Source organism: Anser cygnoides, chromosome 8, assembly GCF_040182565.1.
Source record: "Anser cygnoides isolate HZ-2024a breed goose chromosome 8, Taihu_goose_T2T_genome, whole genome shotgun sequence".
Classification (NCBI taxonomy): domain Eukaryota; kingdom Metazoa; phylum Chordata; class Aves; order Anseriformes; family Anatidae; genus Anser; species Anser cygnoides.
In genome coordinates this window covers 5,437,687-5,462,724 of record NC_089880.1, presented here as the reverse complement: position 1 = coordinate 5,462,724, position 25,038 = coordinate 5,437,687, and the positions used below count along the sequence as shown (strand labels likewise).

Genomic DNA, 25,038 nt, shown 5'->3' with positions numbered 1-25,038 from the left:
GGTGCGATTGTACCTCGGAAATCAGCTGTGTTTTGTGAGGGTGAGGTGGGCCTGGGCACGGTTGTTAGGGCCTGCACAGGCCCACCTCAGGCTGGGGCCCTCTTACCTTTCCTGGTCGGGCTGCAGGTGGCCTCTCTCTAGGGCTGTCTCCTGGACTTTCCTCCAAGTTTCTAAGGTTATTCTGGGACCTGATCCAGTGTGAGGACTGCTGAGCTTCAAGGGAGACTCTTGCTACTGCTAGTCCTGCAGGTACGTGGTTTGTGGCCCGTTGGTGAGGTCCCTGCCCTGCCAGTGCCACCTAGGGTGTCTGCTCACCCTTCTTCATGCCACAGCCCAGCTCCCAGGTGCCTCTTGCATGGTAACTCAGAGGCTGGGTGGTGAACCTCCACAGTAAGCAGGTCCCTGACTGGTTTGATAACCCTTTAAAAGTCTTGTGTTCATGATGTTATCTTTTGCCTTATTTCCCTTACTGAAAGGTGGCTTGAGGCTTGAAGCTAGTGGAGAAACAACCTCACTGAGGGGGAATGGGTGCAGAGGCTTGCATTTGTTTTGCCTTGTGGAACTTTGTTGGTCTGTATTAAGTTGATGTCCAGAGGAATGACATTTTCTGAGTTGCCTTGTGGTTCCTCACGAGTCTGCCGGCATCAGGCTGTGGATATCCACCATCCTTCATTGCTCTGATGTATTGCTTTGTTTCTATTGCTCTTTCCCCAGATAGTGAATACGCATGTATCTTCATTTTGTGCCTCTTTCTGCAGAACTTTATCTAAGAATGAGTCAAAGATAGGGCATAAATTTGGACAAAAACATCTACTGGTATGGAGTTGCTCCGTGCCTTCCTTAACTCTTTAGCTGCACAGGTGGCTTTCTGGGGAGCTGGGCATGGAAATCAACTGGATTACAAAAACACTCCTGCCTCAGCTGGGTTCCTCTTTCAGTCAAGCCAGCCCCTAGCTTAGTGCCAGGGTAGCTGCACAAATGACCACACTACGGCTGCTTGGGGAGGAGAAGGGTTGGAGAGGTTGGTGACGCTTGGCCTTGGGTTGATGGAGCTGCTTCTCTGAGCAGCTCTGGTCCTGGGTTGCGCAAGGGGGATGTTGGCATCATTGCAGTTTATTTTGTGACTTGGTGACTTCTGAAAATAGCTAAAAGCCTTCTGACCATAACGTTGGTGTTGGCTGCTAGTTTGCAGGGCTTTGGATGCTAGCATCTCAGGAGAGTCTGGAGGAAGATGAGAAAAGGAGTAGCTTTTCTCTGTCTGGAGCAGATGGAAGAGATATATGAACAGGATATATTAATTGGGAGACATGGAATGTAGTTAAAGTCATGTTATGGAACTCAAATTCATATAAAATTGGACTTTCCAGGCTAAGATGCTTAAATTCATGGATAGAAGCTTAGCTATTTTTTTCCATTTGTTAGTCTCTAACCATTTTTTTTTTCCTTAGGTGGTATCCTCTAGAAAAGAGGTGTTATATTAATTAGTACTGTGGACCTTGCTTACTTGCTCTTAAGTCAAGGATAACGTTTAAGTCCATGAGGCTGTACAGGTATAAAAATAGATTTTAATTAGGAAACTGTCCAATAACTGTTCCATTTTTACACGTGTCCTCTTGTATTTGCTAAATCATCTTTTTAAGTTTGGGTCTTTTAGTTAATTCTAAAAGAAGATGCATATACTAGTAAGGATATTTTCCAGAGGTTCAGGAAAAGTCCTTGAAAAATGAAGTGTTTGAACACTAAGTGGACAACAGTGGTGGAAAGCTCAAACTGGCAGACGATACTGCTCAGAGGAAACTGGAGCAATCTCTGGGCAGAAGAGGAAGGAAAGGGGCTGAAGCTGGGAGGACAGTCATCGCCTCCAGTGGAGAGGCTGGGATGGAAGTAGAAGTGCTGTAACTATGTAGTCAGTGTGAATGCCACAGCAGCTTAAGTCAAGGAAGGTGTCCTGGTAATGGAAATAAATTGTGTGGTGTTTATTTGCAGAGGAAAATGCAGTGGTGGAAAAGCAAAAAAATAAGATGTTAACTGCATTGGATTTGGGACTGTAACTTGGATATTGAGCTGAAGTGAAAAAGGCAGAAGTAAAATTAGCTGACTTAAGAAAGGGGACATGTAATGCTGAAAGTATAAAAACAAGGAGACTGCTTGTCTATAGAATATGGTAGCTTAAAGGAAATGCAGCTTTCCTGGCCATGACCCTTGTAGCCAGACATCTGAGTACCTGAAGAGCAATATATCATCCGTACAATGCAGCTCGTTCTTAGTCTTTGCTAGGGGAGGTATGAAAGCTTTATCTAAAGATAAATAAGATTGAACCAATTTGAAGTATTAATATTTATAATACTGTTGTGTATTTCAGTGGTAGTTTTGTCACTGGTTTCATCATAGTACTAAATGACAACATATGGAACACTTGCTCCCAGCACTTTTTATAAGGGCTCCCTGTGTCTCTCATGAATTACCTGGTAGGTCTGGGATGTTATCTACTACAATTATATTTGTCATTTACATGTAAAAACAAGTTTTCTGCTGCAGGTTCTTTCAGAGTGGTTGCAGCCTGTACCAGCTGGGCTGCCTTAGGTCTATTACAGTCATTCTTTTCTTATTCTTTGTACTGCACAACTTCTGTACAGATAATCAAATCACCTGTGAGGTTGCTGCCAGTTTAATAGTGTAATTGAGTAGTCTAAGCAGCATCTTAACAGCTGCTCCAAGAGGCTTTAACCTCAGTGTATACACGTTTTGTAGGATTTTGTCTTACAAAGAGGGGGATTATTGTAATATTCATTGTAATCACTCTAAGTACTGTAGGCCTGATTCCTGACTGCTATGTACCTTCTGCAGTCATTTACAACTGTCTAAAAGGACTATAAAATATGAAGACACTAGAATGGCTGCAATCTTATCGCATTTGCAGAGAGATAAATGATTGTATGTTGTATACTGCAGTGGAGAACCAGGCCATGTGTAGAATGAGTAGAAAGTAAATACAAGCGTTAAGTCGTTGAGGTGTGAGTACATGGTAGAAAATGGCAGTAGAAGGGGAAAAAAATGCAGCAGAGGCTTTAAGTGTAATTCTGATTGAGTTTTTATTCAAATCTATCTTCACATCTGTGCTGCTTACGCTTGCTGGGAGTTGAATCAATCCTCTATGCACCAAACTCAATGCAGCTGTTACTTTAGGCAATGGTGAGGACTTGTTAGTGTTGGGTCGGAGTTTGGACTAAATGATCTTGGAGGTCTCTTCCAATCTAGATGATTCTGTGATTCTGTCTGTGCTGGTTTTTTTGTTGTTGTTGTTGTTGTTGTTTTTTTTTTCTAGACAGTATTCAGCAGACATCTTCAGTTGTCTGCAGTTTGTCATGGCAGGAGTAGGTCATCTTGGGAACAGGTTGTAAGCAGTAATGATTTTAGGTAAGTGTAAAGGAGAAACCGAGGCTGGAGCTCACAACTAAAATGCAACTTGAGTATAAATAAATAAAGATGGCCAACAGTAAAGAAAAAAGAAAAAAAAGGAAGACTGTCTCAGACCAGCAGATAGTCATTTGGTAGTTGCCTAGAAGTTTGGATTAAGCTTGGAGAAGGACAAAGTTTGAACTAGTTATGTCCATACTGCTTCAGAGGCAAAGTTTGGCAGAATTTTTCTGCTCTGAGAACCAGTTCTCTCCAGGCAGTAGAGCAGAACGCAGAGACAACAGACTCCTGGAGGTTCATGCTGGCAACCGAACCAGAGCTTATAGCCTTCGTCTTGTAATTAAGACAGATCTCCCTTTGCCCATGTATAGCTGGCTCAACCTGAATGTTCTCATTGCATTTCCCCTTGCACCATAAGTAGCTAGATAGCCTTGTAAGTGTGAAGGAGAGGGGGGGAGGAATGTTGTCACCTCTTAAGAGCAACTTATATGTCACTGTCCATGACCCCAGTAGCACAAAATGTCTCAGTCATAAAATGCCAAATCTTAAGTATGACAAATAATCCAGAATTGTATTAACATTTGTTAAGGGGAAGGGGGAGAATACATTTCAAAGATATAGTAGGAGATTTAGTAAATTTCCATATGAGGAAATCACTCCATTATTATTGCTTGGAAGTGCCATACTTCCAAGGTTATGCTGTCGTCAAGGCAAAAGGTTCCATATTGCATTTCCAACCAAGCCTGACTGATTAAGGGTGTTGGAAGGAATATGTTTTCCTTCCAGAATCTTAATTAGGTTGAGTTTAACTCACGACAGGAGATTCTGCCAGCTGTCAGCTACTGCTTGGATCTCTTACTAATTAAAACTCTGAGGAAGCCTATTAAAGGTGTTCAAAAAGCCAAATCTCCCTTTAAAACATCTCTGGCACAGCAACAAAGAGCATGTGACAGTGATATTGCAGCTTAGATAACTTGTCTTTTGTCTTTCTACTTGGCAATGTGCCAGGTATGATACCTGAATGTGTAGGCTCTTCATTCAGAGCCCTTACCTGTCATCTTCCTGTGAGTGGACTAAAAGGAATCTGAGGTGAAATCTTGCTGGTATTCAGTTTCAGTCCATCTGACATTCAGACTTTATAAAGGAACAAATATAGCTCATACTGAAATACTTGAGGTTTAGTTTCTGAGGTAGCAACATTATGCTGTTGGTAAATATTTTGAGCATTGGAACAGATGACAATATAACTCATAATTAACAGCATTATTGTGCCACTTCATGTTAATTAAATGGTGCAGCTGGGGTACTGTACTTTAAAGCTTTCCCAGTGTACCTGCTTCAGTCAGGCTAAAAAAATCCTCCTTATATACCTAGTTAATTTTCTAGGCCAACAGAAATCCTAGGCAAGGTACAGGTATACTGCCAAAAAAGGATTTTTTTTTTTGGCAGTATCTCTTTCTTTACTGGGGACCTGGCAAAATAGCTCTTTAGCTTTTGTAGGCTGTCTGCAAAAGGAAAAAAATGCTATTATAGCTGTATTTTATCTTCTCAAGTGTAGACAGATAACAATCTAAGAAGATTTTACGGACAGAAAAGAGTTGGAGTAGAAGGAGGTTTCAGATGGCAAGGATATTAAATAGATGGGAAACAACATTTAGTTTTCCAGAAGGTCACCAAGTTTGGAAATTCACTCAAAGCAGGTTGCTGGCTTCTTGCTAAGGAAGTGAGGGGCTGTGGGAAGCACCTTTGAGAAAAATGAGAGAGCCTCTAGGTAAAACTGTTCTCAATACATGTCTGCTAAGAAAATTAACTAGCCTTAGTAAGTTCTCCCTACATGTTCTGGAAGGAGATATGTGGCAGGGTTTCTGATTTGTGGAAGATAAAGCTTAGAGCTTTACCTGGGATTATCCAGAAGTGAGATGCGGTATTTCTTTGGAAGAGGCGTGAAGAGTCCCTCTGACTTCATGTACGACCTTCCTCTGCTGCCTCAGTATGAAGACAGGTGCTGCTGCTGCTTCTGTTGTCATGGCACCTCACAAGGGCTTAAGAAAGACCCCTACATTCCTTCTAGGAATTTAGTCCAACTGCCATGCCCGGTGTGATTTTATTGATGTACCTGTGTGGTGCTGCTGCTTTCAGCCACGTGAGTGTCTAGCAGCACCTGTCCAGACTGATGGAGGTGTGGTGGGTGCATCTGGCCTAAGCATGAAAGCAGCACAACGCTCATAGTCATAATGGAGCAAAAGATTGATTTCTCATTTCTTCTTACAAACAATCTATTCCTGTTGCTGTATCTCCCTTGAAATATATGCATTTTTGCAAATTGTTGACTAGTGTTCATGCTGTGATCCTTTTTAGTCTCTGGATACTTATTCACAGAATTGCTGTATCTCTGTTTTCCTGGTGTTGTGTTTGTTCATTTACTTATTCCTATCCTGTGATATGCTTGTTTCAGTCAGTGTTGTGTTGGTCTTATTTTTTTCTCCGCTTTTTCTTCAGTTGTCAATCATACATATTCTATATTATTCAGTCCCAGTTTTTACAAGGTGCTTACGCAATTCTTTAAATGTTTAAGAACTCAGGTTAATTAAGGAGTAGGGTTTTATTAATTAAATTTCAGGTAGTGACTTCCATCAAATACTTGGATTAGGAAACAATAACGTGATTATCAAACTCTCAATATTTAATTTGCTTCGATGTGCCATCAGCTTTAACAAAAATAAAAATGCATCGACAGACTTATTTGAGCACTCCTAAGTGGGTAACTTAAGTCATGCTTTTCTGTGCAGTACTTCTTAAATGTGATTCTAATATTTGATTCATTCTTCAAGTTGTTTATATTACTGAGACTATACATTTTTGAAACAAAAACCTGCTTTGTATACATTTCTGTATGCGTACAAAACAAAATACTTGTGTTTTAAAGTATTTTGAACCTCTTCCATTTCCTCCTTTAAAGAAAAGATCTTAGCTTCTCTCCTTGCTGTTATAATGGATTACCCAGTTTTTCTGGAGTAAAGATGCACATTTATTCCATAGGCAGCTGGTTCATCTACACATGTGTATCTCAGTTGTTTTTATGTTAGACTTAATTTCAAAAGTCTTTCTTAATTAAACTGCATAGAAAGGAAGAGTGATTCTTTTTTTATTGGTAAAAGCATCACTTAAAATGCACAAAGTTGTCATCCATATATTCATTGCTTTTTGTCACCTGAGTTTACTAAACTATTGTAACATTAATAATATAGCTTTCTCAGTGTCTTACTTAGAGTTATTTTCAATAATTATCATGTAGGAATCTGTATCTGGTAAAAATTGTGTAAGAAGCAAAATGGATCATAATTATCAGTGCAGCCATACAGATTTCACATGGCAAGTGCTCATGTTTACAATGCTGAGGGAGTCAGTTGGTAGCTCGAGAAATGCAAGCTTGCCTTGTATGGTTTTCATCTAATTAAACCTCATGGTTAGAACTTCATTTTGTGGTTCTAAGCACTAGAACTGCATTCTAACTCCTCATCGTGTTATCATTAAATGTCTTACATTTGCCAGGAAGAAGTTTGCAATTGTGTGTTTATGTATGTAACTGTATGCGCAAATTTGTGAGACTTGTGTTCTTTCATGGGCTGATGAAATCTGAAGTTGTTAACAGATTTCCTTCCCACATCCAGCTAGAGCTATGTGCTGTTCTAGCCTCTTTTGGCAGCATATTTCCCAGTTTTCACATCCACGTAGGTACTGATTTATTTCACAAAAAGATAAGTTACAGCAAGGAAACTTTACCTTTTGACCTGTGATGGCAACACAGAGTGTTGAAATAAATAAATAAAAAGCTGTAAAATTCACCAAGGTGCTCTGAGCAGACATTTTTTCCTGAGTAATGTGAAGAAAAATAAAAGCAAAATACAGAAGGTATAGGTGTCTTTTACAGGTAAACTATTTTAAATAGTTTAAGCTCTAGACTTGTGTCGCTCTGTTTTATATGTTTGATCTGAGGCGTTACCACTTTGAACTAACGGCAGGCTAAGAAAGTTAACAGGGTGTCGGCACACAGCTCTACTCTAAAATGCAGAATCTGTGCTTTGGATGAGAAACCTGCAGCCCAGCAGGAGAGCAGCTCTGCTTTACCTGCCAGCATGGAAGCCCTGGTGGCGTGGGAGTGGGCCAGGAGCGTATGGGGCAGCAACTGTGGCAGCAGGGAGACTCCCCCTGTCCCTGGCCTGTCCCTCCTGGGTGTCTGCCCCCTTTGTTTGCACTGCTGTCTTGGCCCCTCATCTGACTCCCTCCCTTTGCCCACTGCTAGTTGAGGACACCTTCTGATGTTCTTGTCAAGGATTTTCTCTCCAGTTGCCCTGCAAGGGAAGGGTATTTTCTTTAACAGCAAGTATCAAGGAATAAATTTTCAGGAGATGGGGCTTAGTTGCTTATTCTGGGTGTCTCACTCACGTGTTGCTGAACAGTGAGTATACAAGCATGCAGAGGTCTGAATGCATCCTCAGACACAAGACCTTTTTTCCTCCCTGCTCTGTACTGAAAACACCTTATCTTGAGAATGGCACTTCAAAACTCAGTTAAGTCAGTCCTGATAGGCAGCCTTTTCTACTTCCAACATCAGGTACGTGAAGAAAAATAAATAAACAGAAAGAAAACCTTTATGAGAGTAAGACCGGTCTCATCATGAACAAGCAATATCATCCCAATGTTGAGTTGCATCCACTTGGACTTGGAATTCATTTTTCTATTTTATGGTCTCTTATGAGAAATGATTATCCCTTCTATTTTGTACTATTTGGCAGGTGAGTGTTTATAGATTCTGTTCAAGGATGCTGCTAAACTCATTAGCTTTATTGTGCATGTCAGACACACTGAGATGCCAGCAAAGGGAACTATGGTAACATTTAGACAAAGATTTATTTGTTAAACAACATTTTAATACTTCAAATATTGAAACACTAAGTATATAATTCATCTTGATTCAGCTCGTCAGGTACAATTCAGCACTTTAGGTAGAGCACCATATTGCATAAGAAAAATAAATCTAATAGTAGTCATCTTGCGTTCTTGGAAAAAAATATACTTGTAGGCAAAAAAGATGATGAAAACCAGGAAGTGTCATATAGTATTTGTGTATTGGATAGTCTTGTGCTCTAATAATGACTACCATAAGAACCCTGTGCCAGTTTTATAGCAATGCCTGTGGAGAATTTACTACTTAGACACTTTCGGTCACACTTTAATTGAAGTACTTAAAAAAAAAAAAAAAAAAAAGAGTGGAAGTCTTTTGTTCTCTTTATAATGCCCTCCTTTGCTTTTTTTATTTTTTTCTTGTTCCCACGTTATTGTTCAGACACCTTACAAAATGTTGAGGGATGAATAATTTGTATTAATAGGTATTCTCTTTTTCACACTATCTTCTGTCCCTTGTCCAGTGGCTGGACAGAGATGACTATTCTCTGAAGCTTGCAGCATTTTTGAAACATTTTACCACTAAAACTAGTCACCATAAGCATATCTGAGTTGGGCTACCACGGGGCTACCAGGATGCATAAACAAGTTTCTGGAGCCCAAGGGATGTGTATTTTTGTTTTGTATTAGTAGAAACATTTTTTTTTTTTTGCACAGAGTACAACAGGAAAACAAATTGCATAAATAGCTTATGCAGTAGTTGATGGTACGTTCCTAATTAAGCTCCACAGTTAATGTGATTCTGTTAGCCTAATTGTTTGTTATTGAAGAGATAACAAAGTCCTTTGATTTTTATAAAAGCTGTAATAAACACTGTTGAAATGAATTATTGCCCAGATGCGTCTTCTTTCTGTTTTCATTTTGGAATAATTGTGCTAAAAGAAGAAACAAGGTTAATGTAGACTAAAATCCTGAAGTATAAACTTGATTTGATTTTTTCTAATGTGACTACATTTTTTTTTCTGACTAGTTCTTGCTGTGATATTACCTCGTATTTAGCAGGACAGCAGGACTTTTTTTTTTTTCTTTCTTGCAAGAACTTTGATTTATGGGAAAAATAAAAAATAAAAATAAAGAAAAAAAGAAAAAGAAAAAAAAAGTGAGAATTAGCTTACTAGCTTCTTTCCTGGCAGCTAAGATGCAAAATGAAAAATGATATTGACTGTAAATGGATTGACAAAGGGCAGGTTGCCATTTTAACCTTGCTGCATAGAGAAGCAAGGTACATATTTGCTACCATCAGTTCTCATTGTAAAGGAATATTTAAGTTGCAAAGTGTGAAAGACAAAGTAGTTTGTGCTCTGCGTAGATGTTACATACATCTTCAGATGATGCTCCCAATGCTGCTTCCTTTTTGGCAAGCCTCCCATTCTAGTTTACATTGGAACCTGCTTCTTTTAAATGGTGGAGATCACAATATGAATGTCAAAATCTTTTCATGTTTCAGTTTCAAACCTTTGTTTAGCCAAAGCACTGTTAAGCTCTCATTTGCTTTAAATTACTTTCACTGTTCTGTAGAAAAACAAAGCAAAATATTCTGATAGATCAAAAATACCTTTGAGAAAATCTCAAATGTAAAAAATGAAAACATATCTTGCAAGGGAATGCTACTTTGATGTTAAAATCCCCTATGCCATTGAACTAGAAAGCACTGGAAATACAGGGTGTGCTTCCATGTCTGTTGTCACAGGATCACCCGCTAGTACCCATTTCATCCAAATGAGGTATTTGAACATGAGGATACTTCTGTCGAAGTAGCCAGAGGTTAGGCTGGTTTAATGCTTTCTTAACAGGTTTATGCTGACAGAGAACATACATAGCACACAATAAATTTGTGATAGAAATCTGATTCTAAAATTTGAGACTATTTTAATGGGGAATTCTTATAACAGTATATTTACTTTTATTTACTATAAACACAGACCCTGTCTACATTGGCATGAACAGTATTCTGAGAAGAGAACATGGATGTTGTGTTCTGGCATGTATCGGTAGCTTTGGGATTATTATATGTGCTAAAGAAAAAATGGTATAGGAAGGTAAAAAGGATGACAGCTCAAAAAAATTATATTTTCAAGGGAAAAGATCAAAGCCTTGTTCTTTAAAAACAAAGACAAAACAAAAATGTTGAGCATTCCTGTATTTCTGCAGACACAACTTTCCAGTACATGAAATCCCAGGTATTAGTCAGTGTTATTCAACAGCTGCAGTCTGAGGAGCCTAATAGTAACATGTGTGATTGAATGTGTGTAGAAGTACCCTAAGGCTTTAGATTGCTCCAGTCACACCTCCATCTGGTACCCTGTTGTTGCTTCGCACCCTTTTCATTGCATCTGTATATTCTGCGTGGCATCTCCTTCTGGAGGATAGTGTTTGAGGGATATTTGTTGATTTTTCAGAAAGAAGGATCCTAATCAAGATCCTGTACTACTGCCACAATAGAAGTAAAGTGAATGTAATGGTAGCATCTTAGGCCACGAGAAGCTAATCTGTGTCAAATAACATAGTTTTTAGGTAGCAGTCTGCTAAAACTCAGATTTCTTCTTCATATGGGTCTAGAAGAAGAAATGGTTTCATATTTGAACCACTGAGTGGAAGAATGTTGTGTTTCAAGTGGTTCTATTTATCTGTATAATTGGCATATGTCTAATATTGCAGATATGGTTTTGGGGGGGGACAAATGGTAGTATAAATGAGGCATTCATGAAGAATATGGCCAACAGTATATGTTCTTAATCTAAGCATAATGCAGGGTACTCTTCAGATGTGCTGAAGGGATGAGAGAAAAGAATGCTTTTGTATTATGAGTACTATAAGGTGAAATGTTACTTAATGCAATATGAGCTCAGTATTGTATTAGACCCTCTCAATGGGAAATGAAAATCACATCCTATTAGTGTGAAATAGGATCATCTTTTACTTTCTTTTAGCTGGTTAAACCTTCTCTTTAGCAAGATATGTTACGCTGATGTAAACCTCATGTTTCCCCCTGGAATTCTTGAGCATTATGTAGCATTAAGGTCTAATAGCATACACTGCCACTTTGCTCTTACTGAGCACAAGACAATGTTTTTACTATGTTAACATCTATTTGACTTGCAGAGACTTTTTGCTGCTTTAGTACAAGTGAACAGTGACAATCCTATTATTCTCAATGTAACGCCTGTTACAGGACTCCTGTGATTGGGCATAGGTCACATTTACCTCTGGCGCAACTCTGCAGCTATATCTGGGATGAATTTGGATCTTAATGGGCATGTAGAAGTATGTTGTCAGCATTCACAATGGGTGTTTAGGACTCAGAAATGTTCCATGTTATTTCAAGCTGCGAAAAACTAACGTGGAGTAAGGGGGGAGTGTTTAGTTTCTTGTTGTCCAAGAAACATAGCTTTTTTCCCATTTTTTTTCTTCCCGTACCAGTTCACATGAAACACTAATCATGATTTATAAATTGCTGTCTACACTTAAAGCATCTAAAATGTCTATTTCAAGCTCTGGCTGCTGCTGCTGTAAAAGTTAATACTGCACACATTTCCCTTCCAAAGAATCCTTTCCTAAGAGCTCTCATTTTTACTTAGGTAATGAAGCTGGAAAATCACACCTTCCCTACCAGATTCCTGTACTGTTTGTCTTAACATTTTTTGCTGTGTGTCCTGCATGAAATTAAATGCAACCTATCTATTCAAGGGTGTTTTTTGGCTTACCTGTGTCACCAGTGAAATAAACACAGAACAAGAAATCTGCTTAAATGATTCCACAGGGCCACCGTGTTTATCTGTGTTTTAAAAGCCCGTTGCAACATCTTTCTCTGGGGTAAATGGCTGTCCTGAGATTTGATGAAATTTTGTTCATGATGCTTTGTATATTTAAACCAGCAACTTAAATGTTTATCTGGTGAATGAATTCAAGATAACTTTTTATTGCCCTATTTTTGCTGTGGATTTAAACTGTGCACCTAGATAATTATCACAACTCAGCTGATGTGTATACTATAAAGCCGTAGGTAAAATAATAGTGTATCTGAGCTTGTTAGAGCCAAGGTAATTTAAATTGTCTATATAATATTTGCTTTGTCTGAAGTTCTTTTTGTGCAGAGCAATGTCATAAAGACTGAACACTCAAGTGTCTTATTAGTAGCAGCTGAACAAGCCTTATGTTGACCCTTTGCACAGGGATGAACTTTGCCTAAGGAAAAAAGGTAGTAAAATGTCATGGAAGTGTCACATATTCTGCCTGTATTAACTTCACATGGAATGTAGAATAAGAATGTACAATCTGTTCTCGGTGGAGGAGGAAAGGAAAAGGTGGTGAAAGTGAAATGAAATTATAAAATAGGTATCAGTGCTAAAATGGGAATGTGACCCTTTTTTCTTAATGTGTGTGCAAACGTTAAGCAGCAAACAGGTTTAAAATGCTCACTTCTGTCATGTGCAAATGCAGTATTTGATAATTTAAAAGTGCAATGAGAGCAAAATGGGTGGTTGCTGTCAGCGTTTTCTTTAAAAAAAAAAAAAAAATACAAAAGAAGTGCTCATTCCCAGTGACATGAGGCTGAGATATGCAGTTAAAACAGTGAATAGAACTTATGATTATCTTCTGTACATTGGTATTGCCCTGAATTTCTGTAGTGGATTTGGTACTTGCATATTGCTTTGTCTTAACCTGACGTCTTTTCCTGCAACATCTATCTTATTCTTGCTATCCTTATAAAACATATCCATATCAGAAAAAGAAAAAAAAATCCTAAACCAGTCTTTTATTTTCTGTGGATTACCATAATTTGTTTTAATTGTATTGTTGGCCTGAAAAGATCTGTTCAACCAGGAATACCTACCTTGGCATAAAATCTACATGAACTCATTAATCCTTTCAGTTATTTTTAAAGCTAGCACCAGAAGGAACTTCAATCGATACCAAAGGTCACTTCACATTAAAAATATTCCAATGAGTTTAAAAATTCAGACATTTATCTATTATGCAGTTATTGCTGATGATACATAAGACAGAAGTCCATACATAAATTTGCATGAGCAGTTTGCTGTGCTTCTCTGATGTTGATAGGATGTTCAATGTGCACAAATTATTAGACAGATACCAACAGAATGTAACAAATAGGGAGATAGCAGTGCTCATTAATACACTTCTAATGTATAGCACTGTTGAAATAAACCTCTGCAAATCAATACTATTACTGTTCAGTACAGACATCTTTGTGAAGCAAGTAATTAAGATATGTCACTGGCATAAATAATAATGATCAGACAGATAGAAGGATTGGGTAAGGGAAAGCACTGTGAGGTGCTACTGGGCTGCGGCAGAATGAAACTTCTGTTTTCTCGTAGGTAATCCATACTAAGAGCATCCTGTAACATCCTGTTTTGTTGGTTTTTTTGTTTGTTTGTTTGTTTTGGTGCCCTTTCCCCAGATGTGCAATGCAAATGGAATGCTTTTTCTACAGCTAGGGCTAAAATGGAACAGGGGCTTTCAGGAAGGTCGAGAGAGCAAACAAAAACCACGATTTAATCATCTATTTAAAAAACTGGGCCTGATCTTGCACTACGTTTCATGTTACAGTTGTGCTGAACTGCACTCTAGTTATGCATTGCAGGTGTAGATTTCAAGCTTATCCATTACCATGCATACAGGCAACGGATATTACAGCTTAAGCTCATAAATTTGGGGTAATCGTAATATAAACTCCTATCACTTAAAAGAGGTTTTTCACCAGTAACAGTCCCAATGGTAGCATGACTTAATTTTCCAAACCTATGGGTGGGAAGAATAGTTAATAACTGGATGTGGGATTGGTATAAAAGGAAATTTTATCCAACAGAAGAATATAGCCACTTAATAGGAAAACCTTTTTTTTTCTTTTTCTTTTTTTTTTTCCAACTGTTTATGTTTATAACTGTGTAACCTATGCCTTTCTCTGGAGATGTATTTCAGAAAATGACTGGCTGGGATGGTGAGTTGTTGAGCAACAAGAAATTGTGGGAGCATTAGCATTTTTTCTTCTACTAATATGTAGTACATATCAAATGCAGTTTTCTTCAGAATAATTATTTTTTTCACTATCAAAACTTCCATACACTTGGTGGTGTCCAATAACTGAGGATTAGGCTCCTTAAAAGTAACTGAAAGGTAAAAATGGAAGTTCCAGGTAGGCTTTCAGGGGAGTAGACTTTGCCATTTTCTATTTTAATCTTTGGTTAGGTGGTGAAAAGAATTTGGTATGTTTTATCATATGCATGTGGGCACTCAGTGATTTTGGTGCTAGAGTTTGAGCTGTCATTCAGTTGGCTAAAATATTTAAGACAAATTTTCCTCATCTCAAGAAATAACATCTTGGTTACACAATTGGTTCAAAGATATTTGTTGAGTTTTTTTTTTAACCTCAGGATAGCTGTCATGTATTAACTGTTCCAAAGGTCAGACAGGATATAGCACGCTACTTGCACCACAATATAAATAGATGTGGTCATCAAAAGGTGTGGAGCAGAGTGAAGATAGAGGTCTGTAATGCTTGTCCAGAGGGCAGTGAGATATGCACGGTAAAGACAATACACCGTAACACAGGGAGCAAAAGGAGGAGAAACAAAGCAAGGACAGCAAGTCCTAATACACTTCAGGGGATCGGATAACAGTGAGAATGATGAAAGTGATGCCTTCAATCCAAATTAATTAGCCATGAATATGAATAAAAAGATCATCAAGCATTCCCCCTCTTTCAAAAGATATGTAGAAATATAAACCATGAGAATAAGGGAAATTATCTTGAGTCTTATAAGAAAAATGATTTTCATTTCACTTTCTCTTCCTTCATGGACTCAAAAAAGATTTACATTGGCTAATAGGTGGCCTGACTCCATAATTTCTTTGGATGTATTTTACTCCTGCGATCAACAATAAGAACTTTTTTGAAAACGCCATTTGGCATTTCGACTTGAACCAGGAAAATGCTTTTGTTTCTGCTGGTGACTGGACATTTGGAACAGCAGAGTAAGTCCGTTTGCTCTCCAATCCAGAGTGCTACTAAATGTTGTTGAGCAACTGAGCAAGCCCCAGCACTTGTAGCTTGAAGAGGAAAGAACTACCAATTTAGCCAGAAGTGCATGGACTCAAAGCAGTCAAAACTAAATAAGAGGTTTTTCCTGTCTAGTATGCCTCCAGCTGCTGTGTCCATGCTCTCACATATTCTGACAAAGGGTCTTACTCTGATCCTCTCCTGAACAAGGCCAGCTGACTACCCACAAAAACTGGGCCAGTTTGCCACTCTTCTAGAGCCCTGGACTAGGACAGCAAGTATTTAGGTGAGCACTCCAGCTGCTTCCAAGGAGCTGTGAGAAAATGTGGCTTGGAGAGTGGAGATCCAGCAGTGCTGTTTTTTAAGATGAGCTTAAATAGCTGGGAGGAAAGCCTCTAAGGTGATTTGCATCTTAGCAAAGGAAATGGAAAATGCAAGTGATACATGGCAACTTAAAATAGCTGCTCTCACCCAAGTTTTTGTATTGCTTGTGCACTGGTTTGCTCCAAGACACAACCAAAAGGAAGCATCAGCCACACATTCAAACCTGCAAATTAACAGCCTCTTAGTGTTTTATAGGATGGCAAAAGAATGATGCAGCCATCAAAGTAATGTTGCTGGGCCATGCACTTGCTTCACTAGGAGGGAACAAATAGGGCAGCTCTCTGGAGGGTAACTTGATACTTTCTGGCGTGGCCTTTAAGTACGAAGGGTCACAGTCTCACCTGAAATAGAAGAGATGGATCCTTGCAGACAGGGAAGAGTACTGAGGATGCAGACTTCAAGCCTTGTGCAAGAACTACTTTCTGGAAAAACCTATCAAAATACCTACAGGTAAACAGTTAAATTGTTATTTTAACACACTTGGCTAAATCTGCATATAATATGTTTACAGGAGTCCTAATGTTAGGGGCTTGCTGTAAAATGTTCTAGTGGGTACTTTCTGTGGAAAAAAATAAATAAATAAGCCACTTCCTTTTACAGAAATTCCTAAGATTCCTGACAGCAGAGTACAGCTTGAAAGTAGGACCTGGATACATCCAAAAAGTGGAATCTTTTTTATCAACTGACAAATGACAGGATTTAAGGTTTTTTTGTTTGTTTGTTTGTTTGTTTGTTTTTGGGGGGGTGACACAACTTCATGAACTGTAAATTGATTCTAAGACTGTGGAACTCTGAGGACTGTAATTAACAATCTTGATGTACCTACTGCTGACTGTTGTGTTCTTGCACAAAAGAAGATACTAAGTAATGTTATTAAAGCTTATAGTGGCAATTCAGTTGTGGAAATGTTCAGCTGAGCCTATATGTTTGAGCATATCTTTTTGGTCTTTGTATCTGCAAGCAGGTAGAAACAGAATAAAGCAGTGGTGTGAATGCTATGCTGTATGGAAGCATCAAATTTCTTAAACTCAGTTCATTCAGGTTTTTTGAGTCCCTGCTGTGTATTACTGTCCATGTTTTTACATAATCTAAAGAGAGAAAGCCAACCATGCATTCACACATTTACTTCAGCAGCAGCCTTTAAAAATCAAGCTTTTCCTCTTTGGCAGAGGTTTTCAAACAAAGCTCACAGCTTCTCCTAATTTTCCCTTTCAGAGCATTGCTTTTTCTTTTTTTCCTAATTTCCACACAGTCAGCACTTGAAAACATAGCATTACTCATTGACTCTTGTCACTAAAGAAAAAATGACTATGTAAGCTTGATTAGAGGTTTAATTAGAAGAGCAGGCTTTTGCAGCCCTGAAAGGTTTGGAAGCTGTCCTGAAACCAAATCAAGGCTGAGACCAGACAACCTCCAACCACTAGGTACACTGAATTGTTTTTAAATCTTAGTTTTACTTTAGTATTAAAACAAAAACAACAACAACAAAAAAAACTGTCTCGTTATTCCTGGTTGTTGAAGAAACCTTCAGAAATATCACTTAACTGTGCAGAGGGGAAATCCTTTTGGGTCTCTAAGGCAGCCTGAACGCAAAAAAGAGGCTGAGGGGGGTGGGGCTGAATTGCCTTGTGTGACTGATTGCAGGCCACCCAGCCCTTGATATTGGTTAAGGTATCAATATAAGATTAATGAGATATTGATATATCTTATGCTTAGCTGAATTTTTACAGCAGTGAGAAACTGCATGTGTATTAGTCTTTGCTTCAGTTAAATGAGCTGCTCCAAGAGATGCATGCAAGGAATATATGGTTTGACGTTCTTAGGGTTTCAGATTGCGTTCATACTGAGCTGGCTGTTTGGTTTCTGACTTGAAACACAAGCCATGGTGTAGACTAGAACTGCACCCAGTGGAAAGCAGACAACAGCATGGTTCTCTTGTCCTACGAAGGCTCACCTATTCTGCTAGGTTTTCCTCAGCCTTTCAAGAGCATAATATGTTAACTTGAAATGGGCGTGAGCAAGACAACAGTCTAACACAGTTATATCTTCTGGTATTAATTATGGTTTGCTCGGGTATCTCTTCATGCTATCCTGAGATAGGACGGTGTCTTACAATATTGTACCTATTTGACATGATCAAGTGGAAGATGTTTTACTTTCCAGCCTGTTCTCCTGTCCAAGATATTGTGAGGTACATATGTAGGTCTTCCATATAAGCTTATGTTCCTTACCACATGCTAAGTACAGGTGGACGATTGGACTTGCCCATCTCAGAATGGTATTTCTTTATTTTGAAAGCAGACGACTACAGTCCAAGAGGCATGTATTTGGTTTTGCCAGACCTTCAGGGCAGCTTTGGTGATGTTTAATAATAGGAAACGAGTGTTTTACCTAACTTGGATGGGCACATTATGAGAATTAGAGAGAAATCACTAACGGAAGAAGTTTGTTTATTCTTCCTATCATAGACAATGAATTTGAGACCACGAGTGCCTTTATAGACAACAAAGAAAACAACTGGGTTGGGTTAAACCTCTCACTTTTAAATGGCTAAAGTTTAAATGAGCGGTCTCTCACCCTAGGTGCACAACTTAGGGCAGCTCTGGATAGGTACTTTTTTAAATGCTAGATTTGGAAATGAAGATTTGGACTTCCATGAGGTACTCTTCAAAGCATTTTTCTCTGTAGTTAATATTAAACACGTCATCCTAAACTAGCCTTTTGAGCCTGTTCCCACAGAATACTTTAGACCTACTTCTTATTTTTTGTTCCTACAGCATGCTTTTTTCCCCCTCGCAAGCCATACATTATGTAAGACTTTTGTCATATATTATATTGGGTTTAGAAAGAAAGAGGATTTACATGGCTGCTGCTTACTGCCTTGTAGAGTGTGTGTATACACATATATATTTCAAGTATATATATATATATATATATTTGAAAACTAATATCCAGAGTTTCTGTGCTGAGGTGCATATGATCTTATGATTTCTTGGAAAACAGTTGCATAGGTAGGTTAGACATGATTGGATTTCTTCTTTCACAACTCCTTTTCTGTGTAGTGTATCTTAACTGATAAGCGTTTAACCAGGATAGCCGGTTTACTGGGACATCTCCCAGGAAACCAATTTAGCCTAATGATAGTGAATGACAATGACTGCTGTTTAATTGGGATATTATTAGCCAAAATTCAGCTTATATGAGAAGTAGTTGGCCAGCACAGTGAGGTTAAGCAGTGTTTAACCAGGTGTTAAATAGGCCTACAGGCCTAAGTGCTCCTCTCTGAAGAGGAAGTAGCTGGATTTATTTAATATATTAAAAAATCTGAAGTGGATATTATTCCTCCTTGTTATGCTGTTAATATATGACAGCAATGTGCACATGTTCATTTTTTTAAAAGCGAATCTTCCGCGGGGCAGCTGTACTTCTGCGGGGCAGCCTTACAGCACAGAAATGGCCTACTCTGAGAGCTAGTCACCTTCTGGCTGTTAGTCCCTCAGCAACCCGTGGTATGCTGGTAGGAAAGACAAATTCTAACGTGTTCTTTGCACCTTAGGGAAGATGCAACGGAAAACTGGTGGCAAGTAGTGTTATCCCAGCATGGCTGAATAGAGAGCCAGGCTGGTTCTGTATTTGATGGTGAAATACACAGATTAAGAGTTGCAGGCTGAAATTAGAAGATTCAGCTGGTGGTACTGTTTTCAACAGCTGTGCCTGGTGTGGCTAGAGGCATGGCAGGAATAGAGCACACTCCCTGAGAAAGGGTAAAAACTTACATTTTGGTGTCAATGTATTTAGTAGCTATTAATTACAAGTGCAGAAGATCTCAATGAAATGTGCTGTTTTCTGGTTGAATATATTCCACTTCAGTTTAAAATAGATTGGAGTCCGCTACTTTACCTCCAGTGGCTGTACTGTTGAAGGCTAGGCTCGTTGGAGCTGGCTGGTGCATGGAGGTCCTTGATGCCCACCACCATTATTCTCTGCTGAATCATTCTTTGTTCTAATTTTCCAGCCATCATTTTCTACCACCACACTGACCTTTCAGTTTCTTTCCCACTTAATTCCTCCATTATCTCCACAACAGAGCAATAGAGGTGCGTTCCTTTGTTTCTTTTGAATGTTGGCCCTGAGATCTTTCTTAAATTCAGTTTCTGAAACAATTTTTATTTAAATATTAGCATTGGATCATACTAACATTGCCACCCCTTTAAATTGAGTGCTCTTGCTAATGAAATTGTATCATTAATTGGTAGGGTGTTTACTTCCTCTGCTGATGCCCAGAATACAGGGACCCTTTCCAGTACTTTTTTGCTGTGTTTTAGGTGCATGGTCCTTTTCTGTCCCTTGAGTCTGTTCCCCTGCGGGGAAGCTGCCTGGCCCTCTCTGCTGTCAGAGGGCTCCCCAGGGCAAAGAACAGCCCTCCACATTAGAGCAATAGCCTGGGGGGCTACTCACCATGGCAGTTGTGCTGCAGCACGTGTCCATGATGCATTACTATCAGACTATAGGGTGTTCTGCAGAGCCCTCTGAAATAGGCACCTATTTCAGGATTATCCACAATTGCAAAGGATTCAACTGTAAAGCAGTGGGTCTTTTCCAGTCCTATATTTTATGAAAATTCAGCCAAGTTATAAAGTAGCTAAGAAAAGATGGGGTACCCGTAGGCTCAATTCACCTTGTTTCCTCTCTAGAAAATCTTGGATGCAATTCTTCCCAATCAACAAGTCACCTATTTCTGCTGGGAACTGTTATTTCTGACACCTTCAGAAACTGAATCTTGGAGACAGGTAGGATATATTAAACTTCATCCATGCAGTTTGAAAATAGGAAATATAAATAAAATACATGATAGGATTAACAGTGAAACATATTCTAATACCTAGTTCTGTTGAAGAAAAATTTCCTGTTGTACTGCTTACTTTTGAGGTCTGTCTCCCTAGAAAAATGAGACGGCGGCATAAATTTCTTTAAAGCCAAAACACAAACTTAAAGCTTTCAAGCTATTCTGTTGTTGTTGTTCTTGCATTGCATTTTGTTAAAAACAAACTTTTGAAGTCCAGAAGGTAGAAAAACTAAATTTGTGCAAAATTTCGTACCAACCAACCACTTAATTTTAAGTTAACTTTTAAAAGTTGAAGTCACATTTTTCCATTTCTTTCAGAAAAGAACACTAATTAATACTTTGTAATTTCTGTATAGGACTATTTGTTTAGCTGTGTGGTCTTTTTTTAAAAGGCTATCCAAGTCCTAAAATTCTGATTGTGCCTCTCTACTGTTCTAATTCTTCCATTTTCATAAAGGAATTAAAGATTTATTGGACTAGCTGCAGACTGAACAATTTAGTTATCAGTGCCTTCCCCTGAGTGGAAAGTGAGGTGAGTATTGCTTATGTAGATGTGTCCCAGTGCGAAGATGGATGAAAATGCTATAAAAGAACAACTAGATGAACTTGAGTACTGTAATAATAGCTATGAGATTGTAATTCAGTTGTATAAAATGCAAATTCATGCCCTTTGAAAGTAACAATAGGGATTTCTGCTCTAAGTGTGAAGCTCATCATCTGGAAGCAGCTGAGGGAGGGGAGGACTTTGTAAATGACTCTGAGGCACTAATGAGACAGAGCCATAAGAGAGATAAATGTGATCCTTCAGGATGCATCAAAAGATGTTTTTGTTTTTGTTTTTTTCTCAACTGAGAAAAGGAAATATTAATGCTATTGTGCCAAGTACTGTAGTGACTCTCCTCAAAACGGCTGTCTGCAATTCTACTTACCCAGAATTGTTTCAGAAGATGAGTTAAAATGGGAACAGATAAAGAGAAGGTCTAGTACTATGAATGGGGTCTTGTCATGGAAGAGAGCCTAAAAATGTGTAACTGTTAGACCTCTGATGTACTTGTAGTAAATGATTGCTCTTTCAGCTTTTGTTTTTCTGTGCTGGGAAGGAAAAAAGCTATTTGAATTTAAACAAATTGGTGTTCTGGAATGTTTGGCTGAGAAGTAACTTAATTAAGAGGTTCTCCAGCAGCTTTCCCGTAGGTGCAATGGGAACCTACGGAATCAAATTGGTTTTAAAAACAGAGGTTGATCAGTTAGTGAGTGTAATCATGTGAGATGGCTGTAGCTGTGGAGACAAGATGATACCAGAGCCAGGGGATGCTTCAACAGTTGTGAGTATTTGGCAGGCCCTAATGCCCTCAAGGGTGGTAGCTTGGTGACTCCACTGGGAAAGGGACCTGACTGCCCACACATCAGGGTGCTACCAGCCACTGAGAAAGCAGTCCCACTCCTGTCCTCTGGCTGGTTCAGTTATGCTAGTATAGATGCTTGTGTAGTTCCACAATAAGTACAATTCAAGGTGATAAACTGGAAGGCAGTTGAGCCTTTAAAAAAGTGTGTTTGGGGGAGAGTGTTTTTACAGGTGACTTACACCTGTGAACCCTTTCATAGCGAAGCAAAGTGTTGTTGATGCAGAGTGCATGTTAGAGTACATAGTGAAGAGGGAGGCAGACCTGAGCCATCAGGCCATCTTACTTTGAGGTTTCCAGTTAAACAGTTGTTGTTAATTCTATTTGTACAAAATTCCTAGAAAAACAGTGAGCTGAGGTACCTCTCCCCCCCCCCCCACACACACACCAACCCCCACACACCTCCTTAACACATTTTTCTTCTAATAGTAACTATGGAAGCTTAAAATTCAAGGATAGAACTCAAAGCTGTTAACACTAGCCCTGGAGAGGGGCATGGTTTAATAAATGCTCCTGCCATTAGTACTTCCAAGTTGCTGGTGTACTCACTCACAGCAGTTGACTAAGCTGGATGTGACTTTACAAAAATATTCTGTGTATAGATCCATTTTTAATCAATTCTGGTTCTTTTCAAATTACTGTTGAGAGATTTTTTTCATAATCTAAACTATTACATTAAATGTAATTTATCTGCAACTGTGATTGCACAAGTGAGGTACTATGGATTCTGATGCACAGCTTGTACTGGTTGAGCAGAAGTGCCAGTCATGTAACTTTCAAGAACAACAATAAAGAAATCTTTCAAAACATCCCCATGTATTAGGAAATGTGTGCAAGGTTCTCAGCAAAAGTAATAATAAGTGCAAGCTGTGGACTTCACTTTAAAAGGTACTGAATTCCTCCTAGAGGCAATCATTTAGCAGTTCTCAAGAGCTTATTGGCAACTTATGGGGCTGCAGTTAGAGACAAGGAGAGAAATTGAAGCATTATTTAGTGGTCAGTAATGGTGTGTTTATTCATAATTACAAGAAGATCTAGAAATGGGCTAAATTAGAAAGTGCATGAATGAACAGGATAAACAGAAGGAACTAATCTAGTAACTATTTGAGCTATCTGTGTAACAAATTAAGGGCTTGGAGAAGCTCAAATTAGTTTGGCCACGGTGGTCAGTGTTAGGCAATGTTTCAGGTTTAACTTAAAAACTAATCTCATACTTTTTTAAATCTTGCTTATCTCTTGGAAAGTGCTTTTTCTCCCAAGTATGTTTAGGTGTGTGATAAATATATTCTATTTATACAATTAATGTATGTATAAAATCTATACATACACATATGCTTCACATATAAATTATGTAATAACAAGAGACCTGCATGCTTATAGGCATCATTACATATATGGGTGTGTGCTTCAGAGCAGACGTCATTTACTCTGTTCTCCTTAGGGCTACTTCTGTGCCTGCAGATTGCCCGTGCTCAGGTAGCACACATACTGCACTCTTGCCATGCCTCCAGACTTTCGCTGTTGTAAGACCCACAACCTATAGCTAGTACAGGTTCCACTGGTACCTTCTCCCCAACCCTCAGCTACCTTCTAGCAAGGCCCCCAGCTGCCAAGCTGGAATCTGAGTAATGAAATGCATCAGGGAGCATGGATGTGGGTCTGCAGGAAAAACCCTGCTGCAGGTGGAGGCTGGTGCCACTGCAAGCAGTGCTTGCCACATGGCAGAGGAGTCCATTTCCCATGCTCTTGCCTCTGTTAACTGGACAGCAGAGACTCGAGAGGAATTAACGGGGATTTGCAGCATTAAAGTATCTATCGATCTGTATCACTTCAAGTGAAGCCCTTTAGGAGACCAGTTACACACTGGGACTCCACTAGATGGAGACATGCATATATAGATTGCACAGGTGTATTATACTTCCAAACTGTTCCAGTAAGACTGGTATGTAATGTTGTCCTGGTTATAGCAAAGAAGAAGAGAAAATCCACAAAACTGGGTGCTCAGATGATCTTGTTGTTTCCTTTTGAATGATAAAGCTCAGTAATTTAGCGTTATGGTGGTGTGTGTTGTGCAGTAGCAGGAGTTGGTGCAGTGGTAAGCACTCTATTAAGTCAACTATAATGAAAAGCCTAAGGCAGGTAACTAATGCAGTGTCATTTTGGTAAATGGTCTTATTTCCTTTTAATAACAAAAGAAAGAGCTGGTGTGGGTGGCTTTTTAGAGATGGCAACATGGTCAGCTTTATTTACTATACAATTAACAGTATGGCATACCATTGTAACACAACAGAGACTTTATAGACTTTATAAACAAAATGGTTAGAAAAACACTTAAATAGCAAGGTCAAGCAACCAAAAGTTGGGAAATGCAAGAATTAAGGCTTGCATTTTAAGAATAAAGAATGAGTTGCAGACACATTTGTTGTTGTGCTGTGGCGTGGTCTCTAACTGCAGTTAGCCATTAATCTTCAGCATGTCTGCCTTATTCAGTGGGATACTGAGAAATGCTTAGAGGTAGCAAGTCTGCTACATTTTCTCACACTAACTGTACACTGTGTGCCCTCAACCTTCTTTACTGCACAGCAGTCATGAAAGTTTCAGAAATCTTTCTGCGTTTATGCAACCTCTGTGAAATGAATGGATAACATTAGCACTATGCTATGGACAGCAGAAACACGAGGAAAAGTATCTGCTGAACATAGATACCCACTGTGTTTCTTTCTCAGACTAAAATTAATAGTCTGAGCCATGGAGATGCTCTTACCTGTAACTGCATTCACATAGTTCAGTTGTGAGTCAGCCCTCCAATACTCTTGCCTCCTTTCTAACAAGAATTTCAAGCACTGCATTGGATAAGGCAGAGGTCTTGTAAAATACATCTTCTTGCATTGTACAATACTGACTTATCCTACCTGCTGGTCAAGTTAACTTCCTGCTTTTACCATTGCCTTTGACAGCTTGATTTTGTGAAAACTATGCCACCTTTTCTATCAAAGGAT

The 25,038-nt window shown here is 38.9% G+C and overlaps 1 long non-coding RNA gene across 1 annotated transcript; it reads left to right on the top strand.

Annotated features, from left to right (window-relative positions):
• LOC136791375 (uncharacterized) lies at positions 1-21,642 on the top strand. Its single transcript, XR_010833240.1, has 3 exons — positions 1-249; positions 20,485-20,580; positions 21,094-21,642. It is a non-coding gene; the product is annotated as an uncharacterized lncRNA (long non-coding RNA).
• The last annotated feature ends 3,396 nt before the right edge of the window (positions 21,643-25,038 follow it).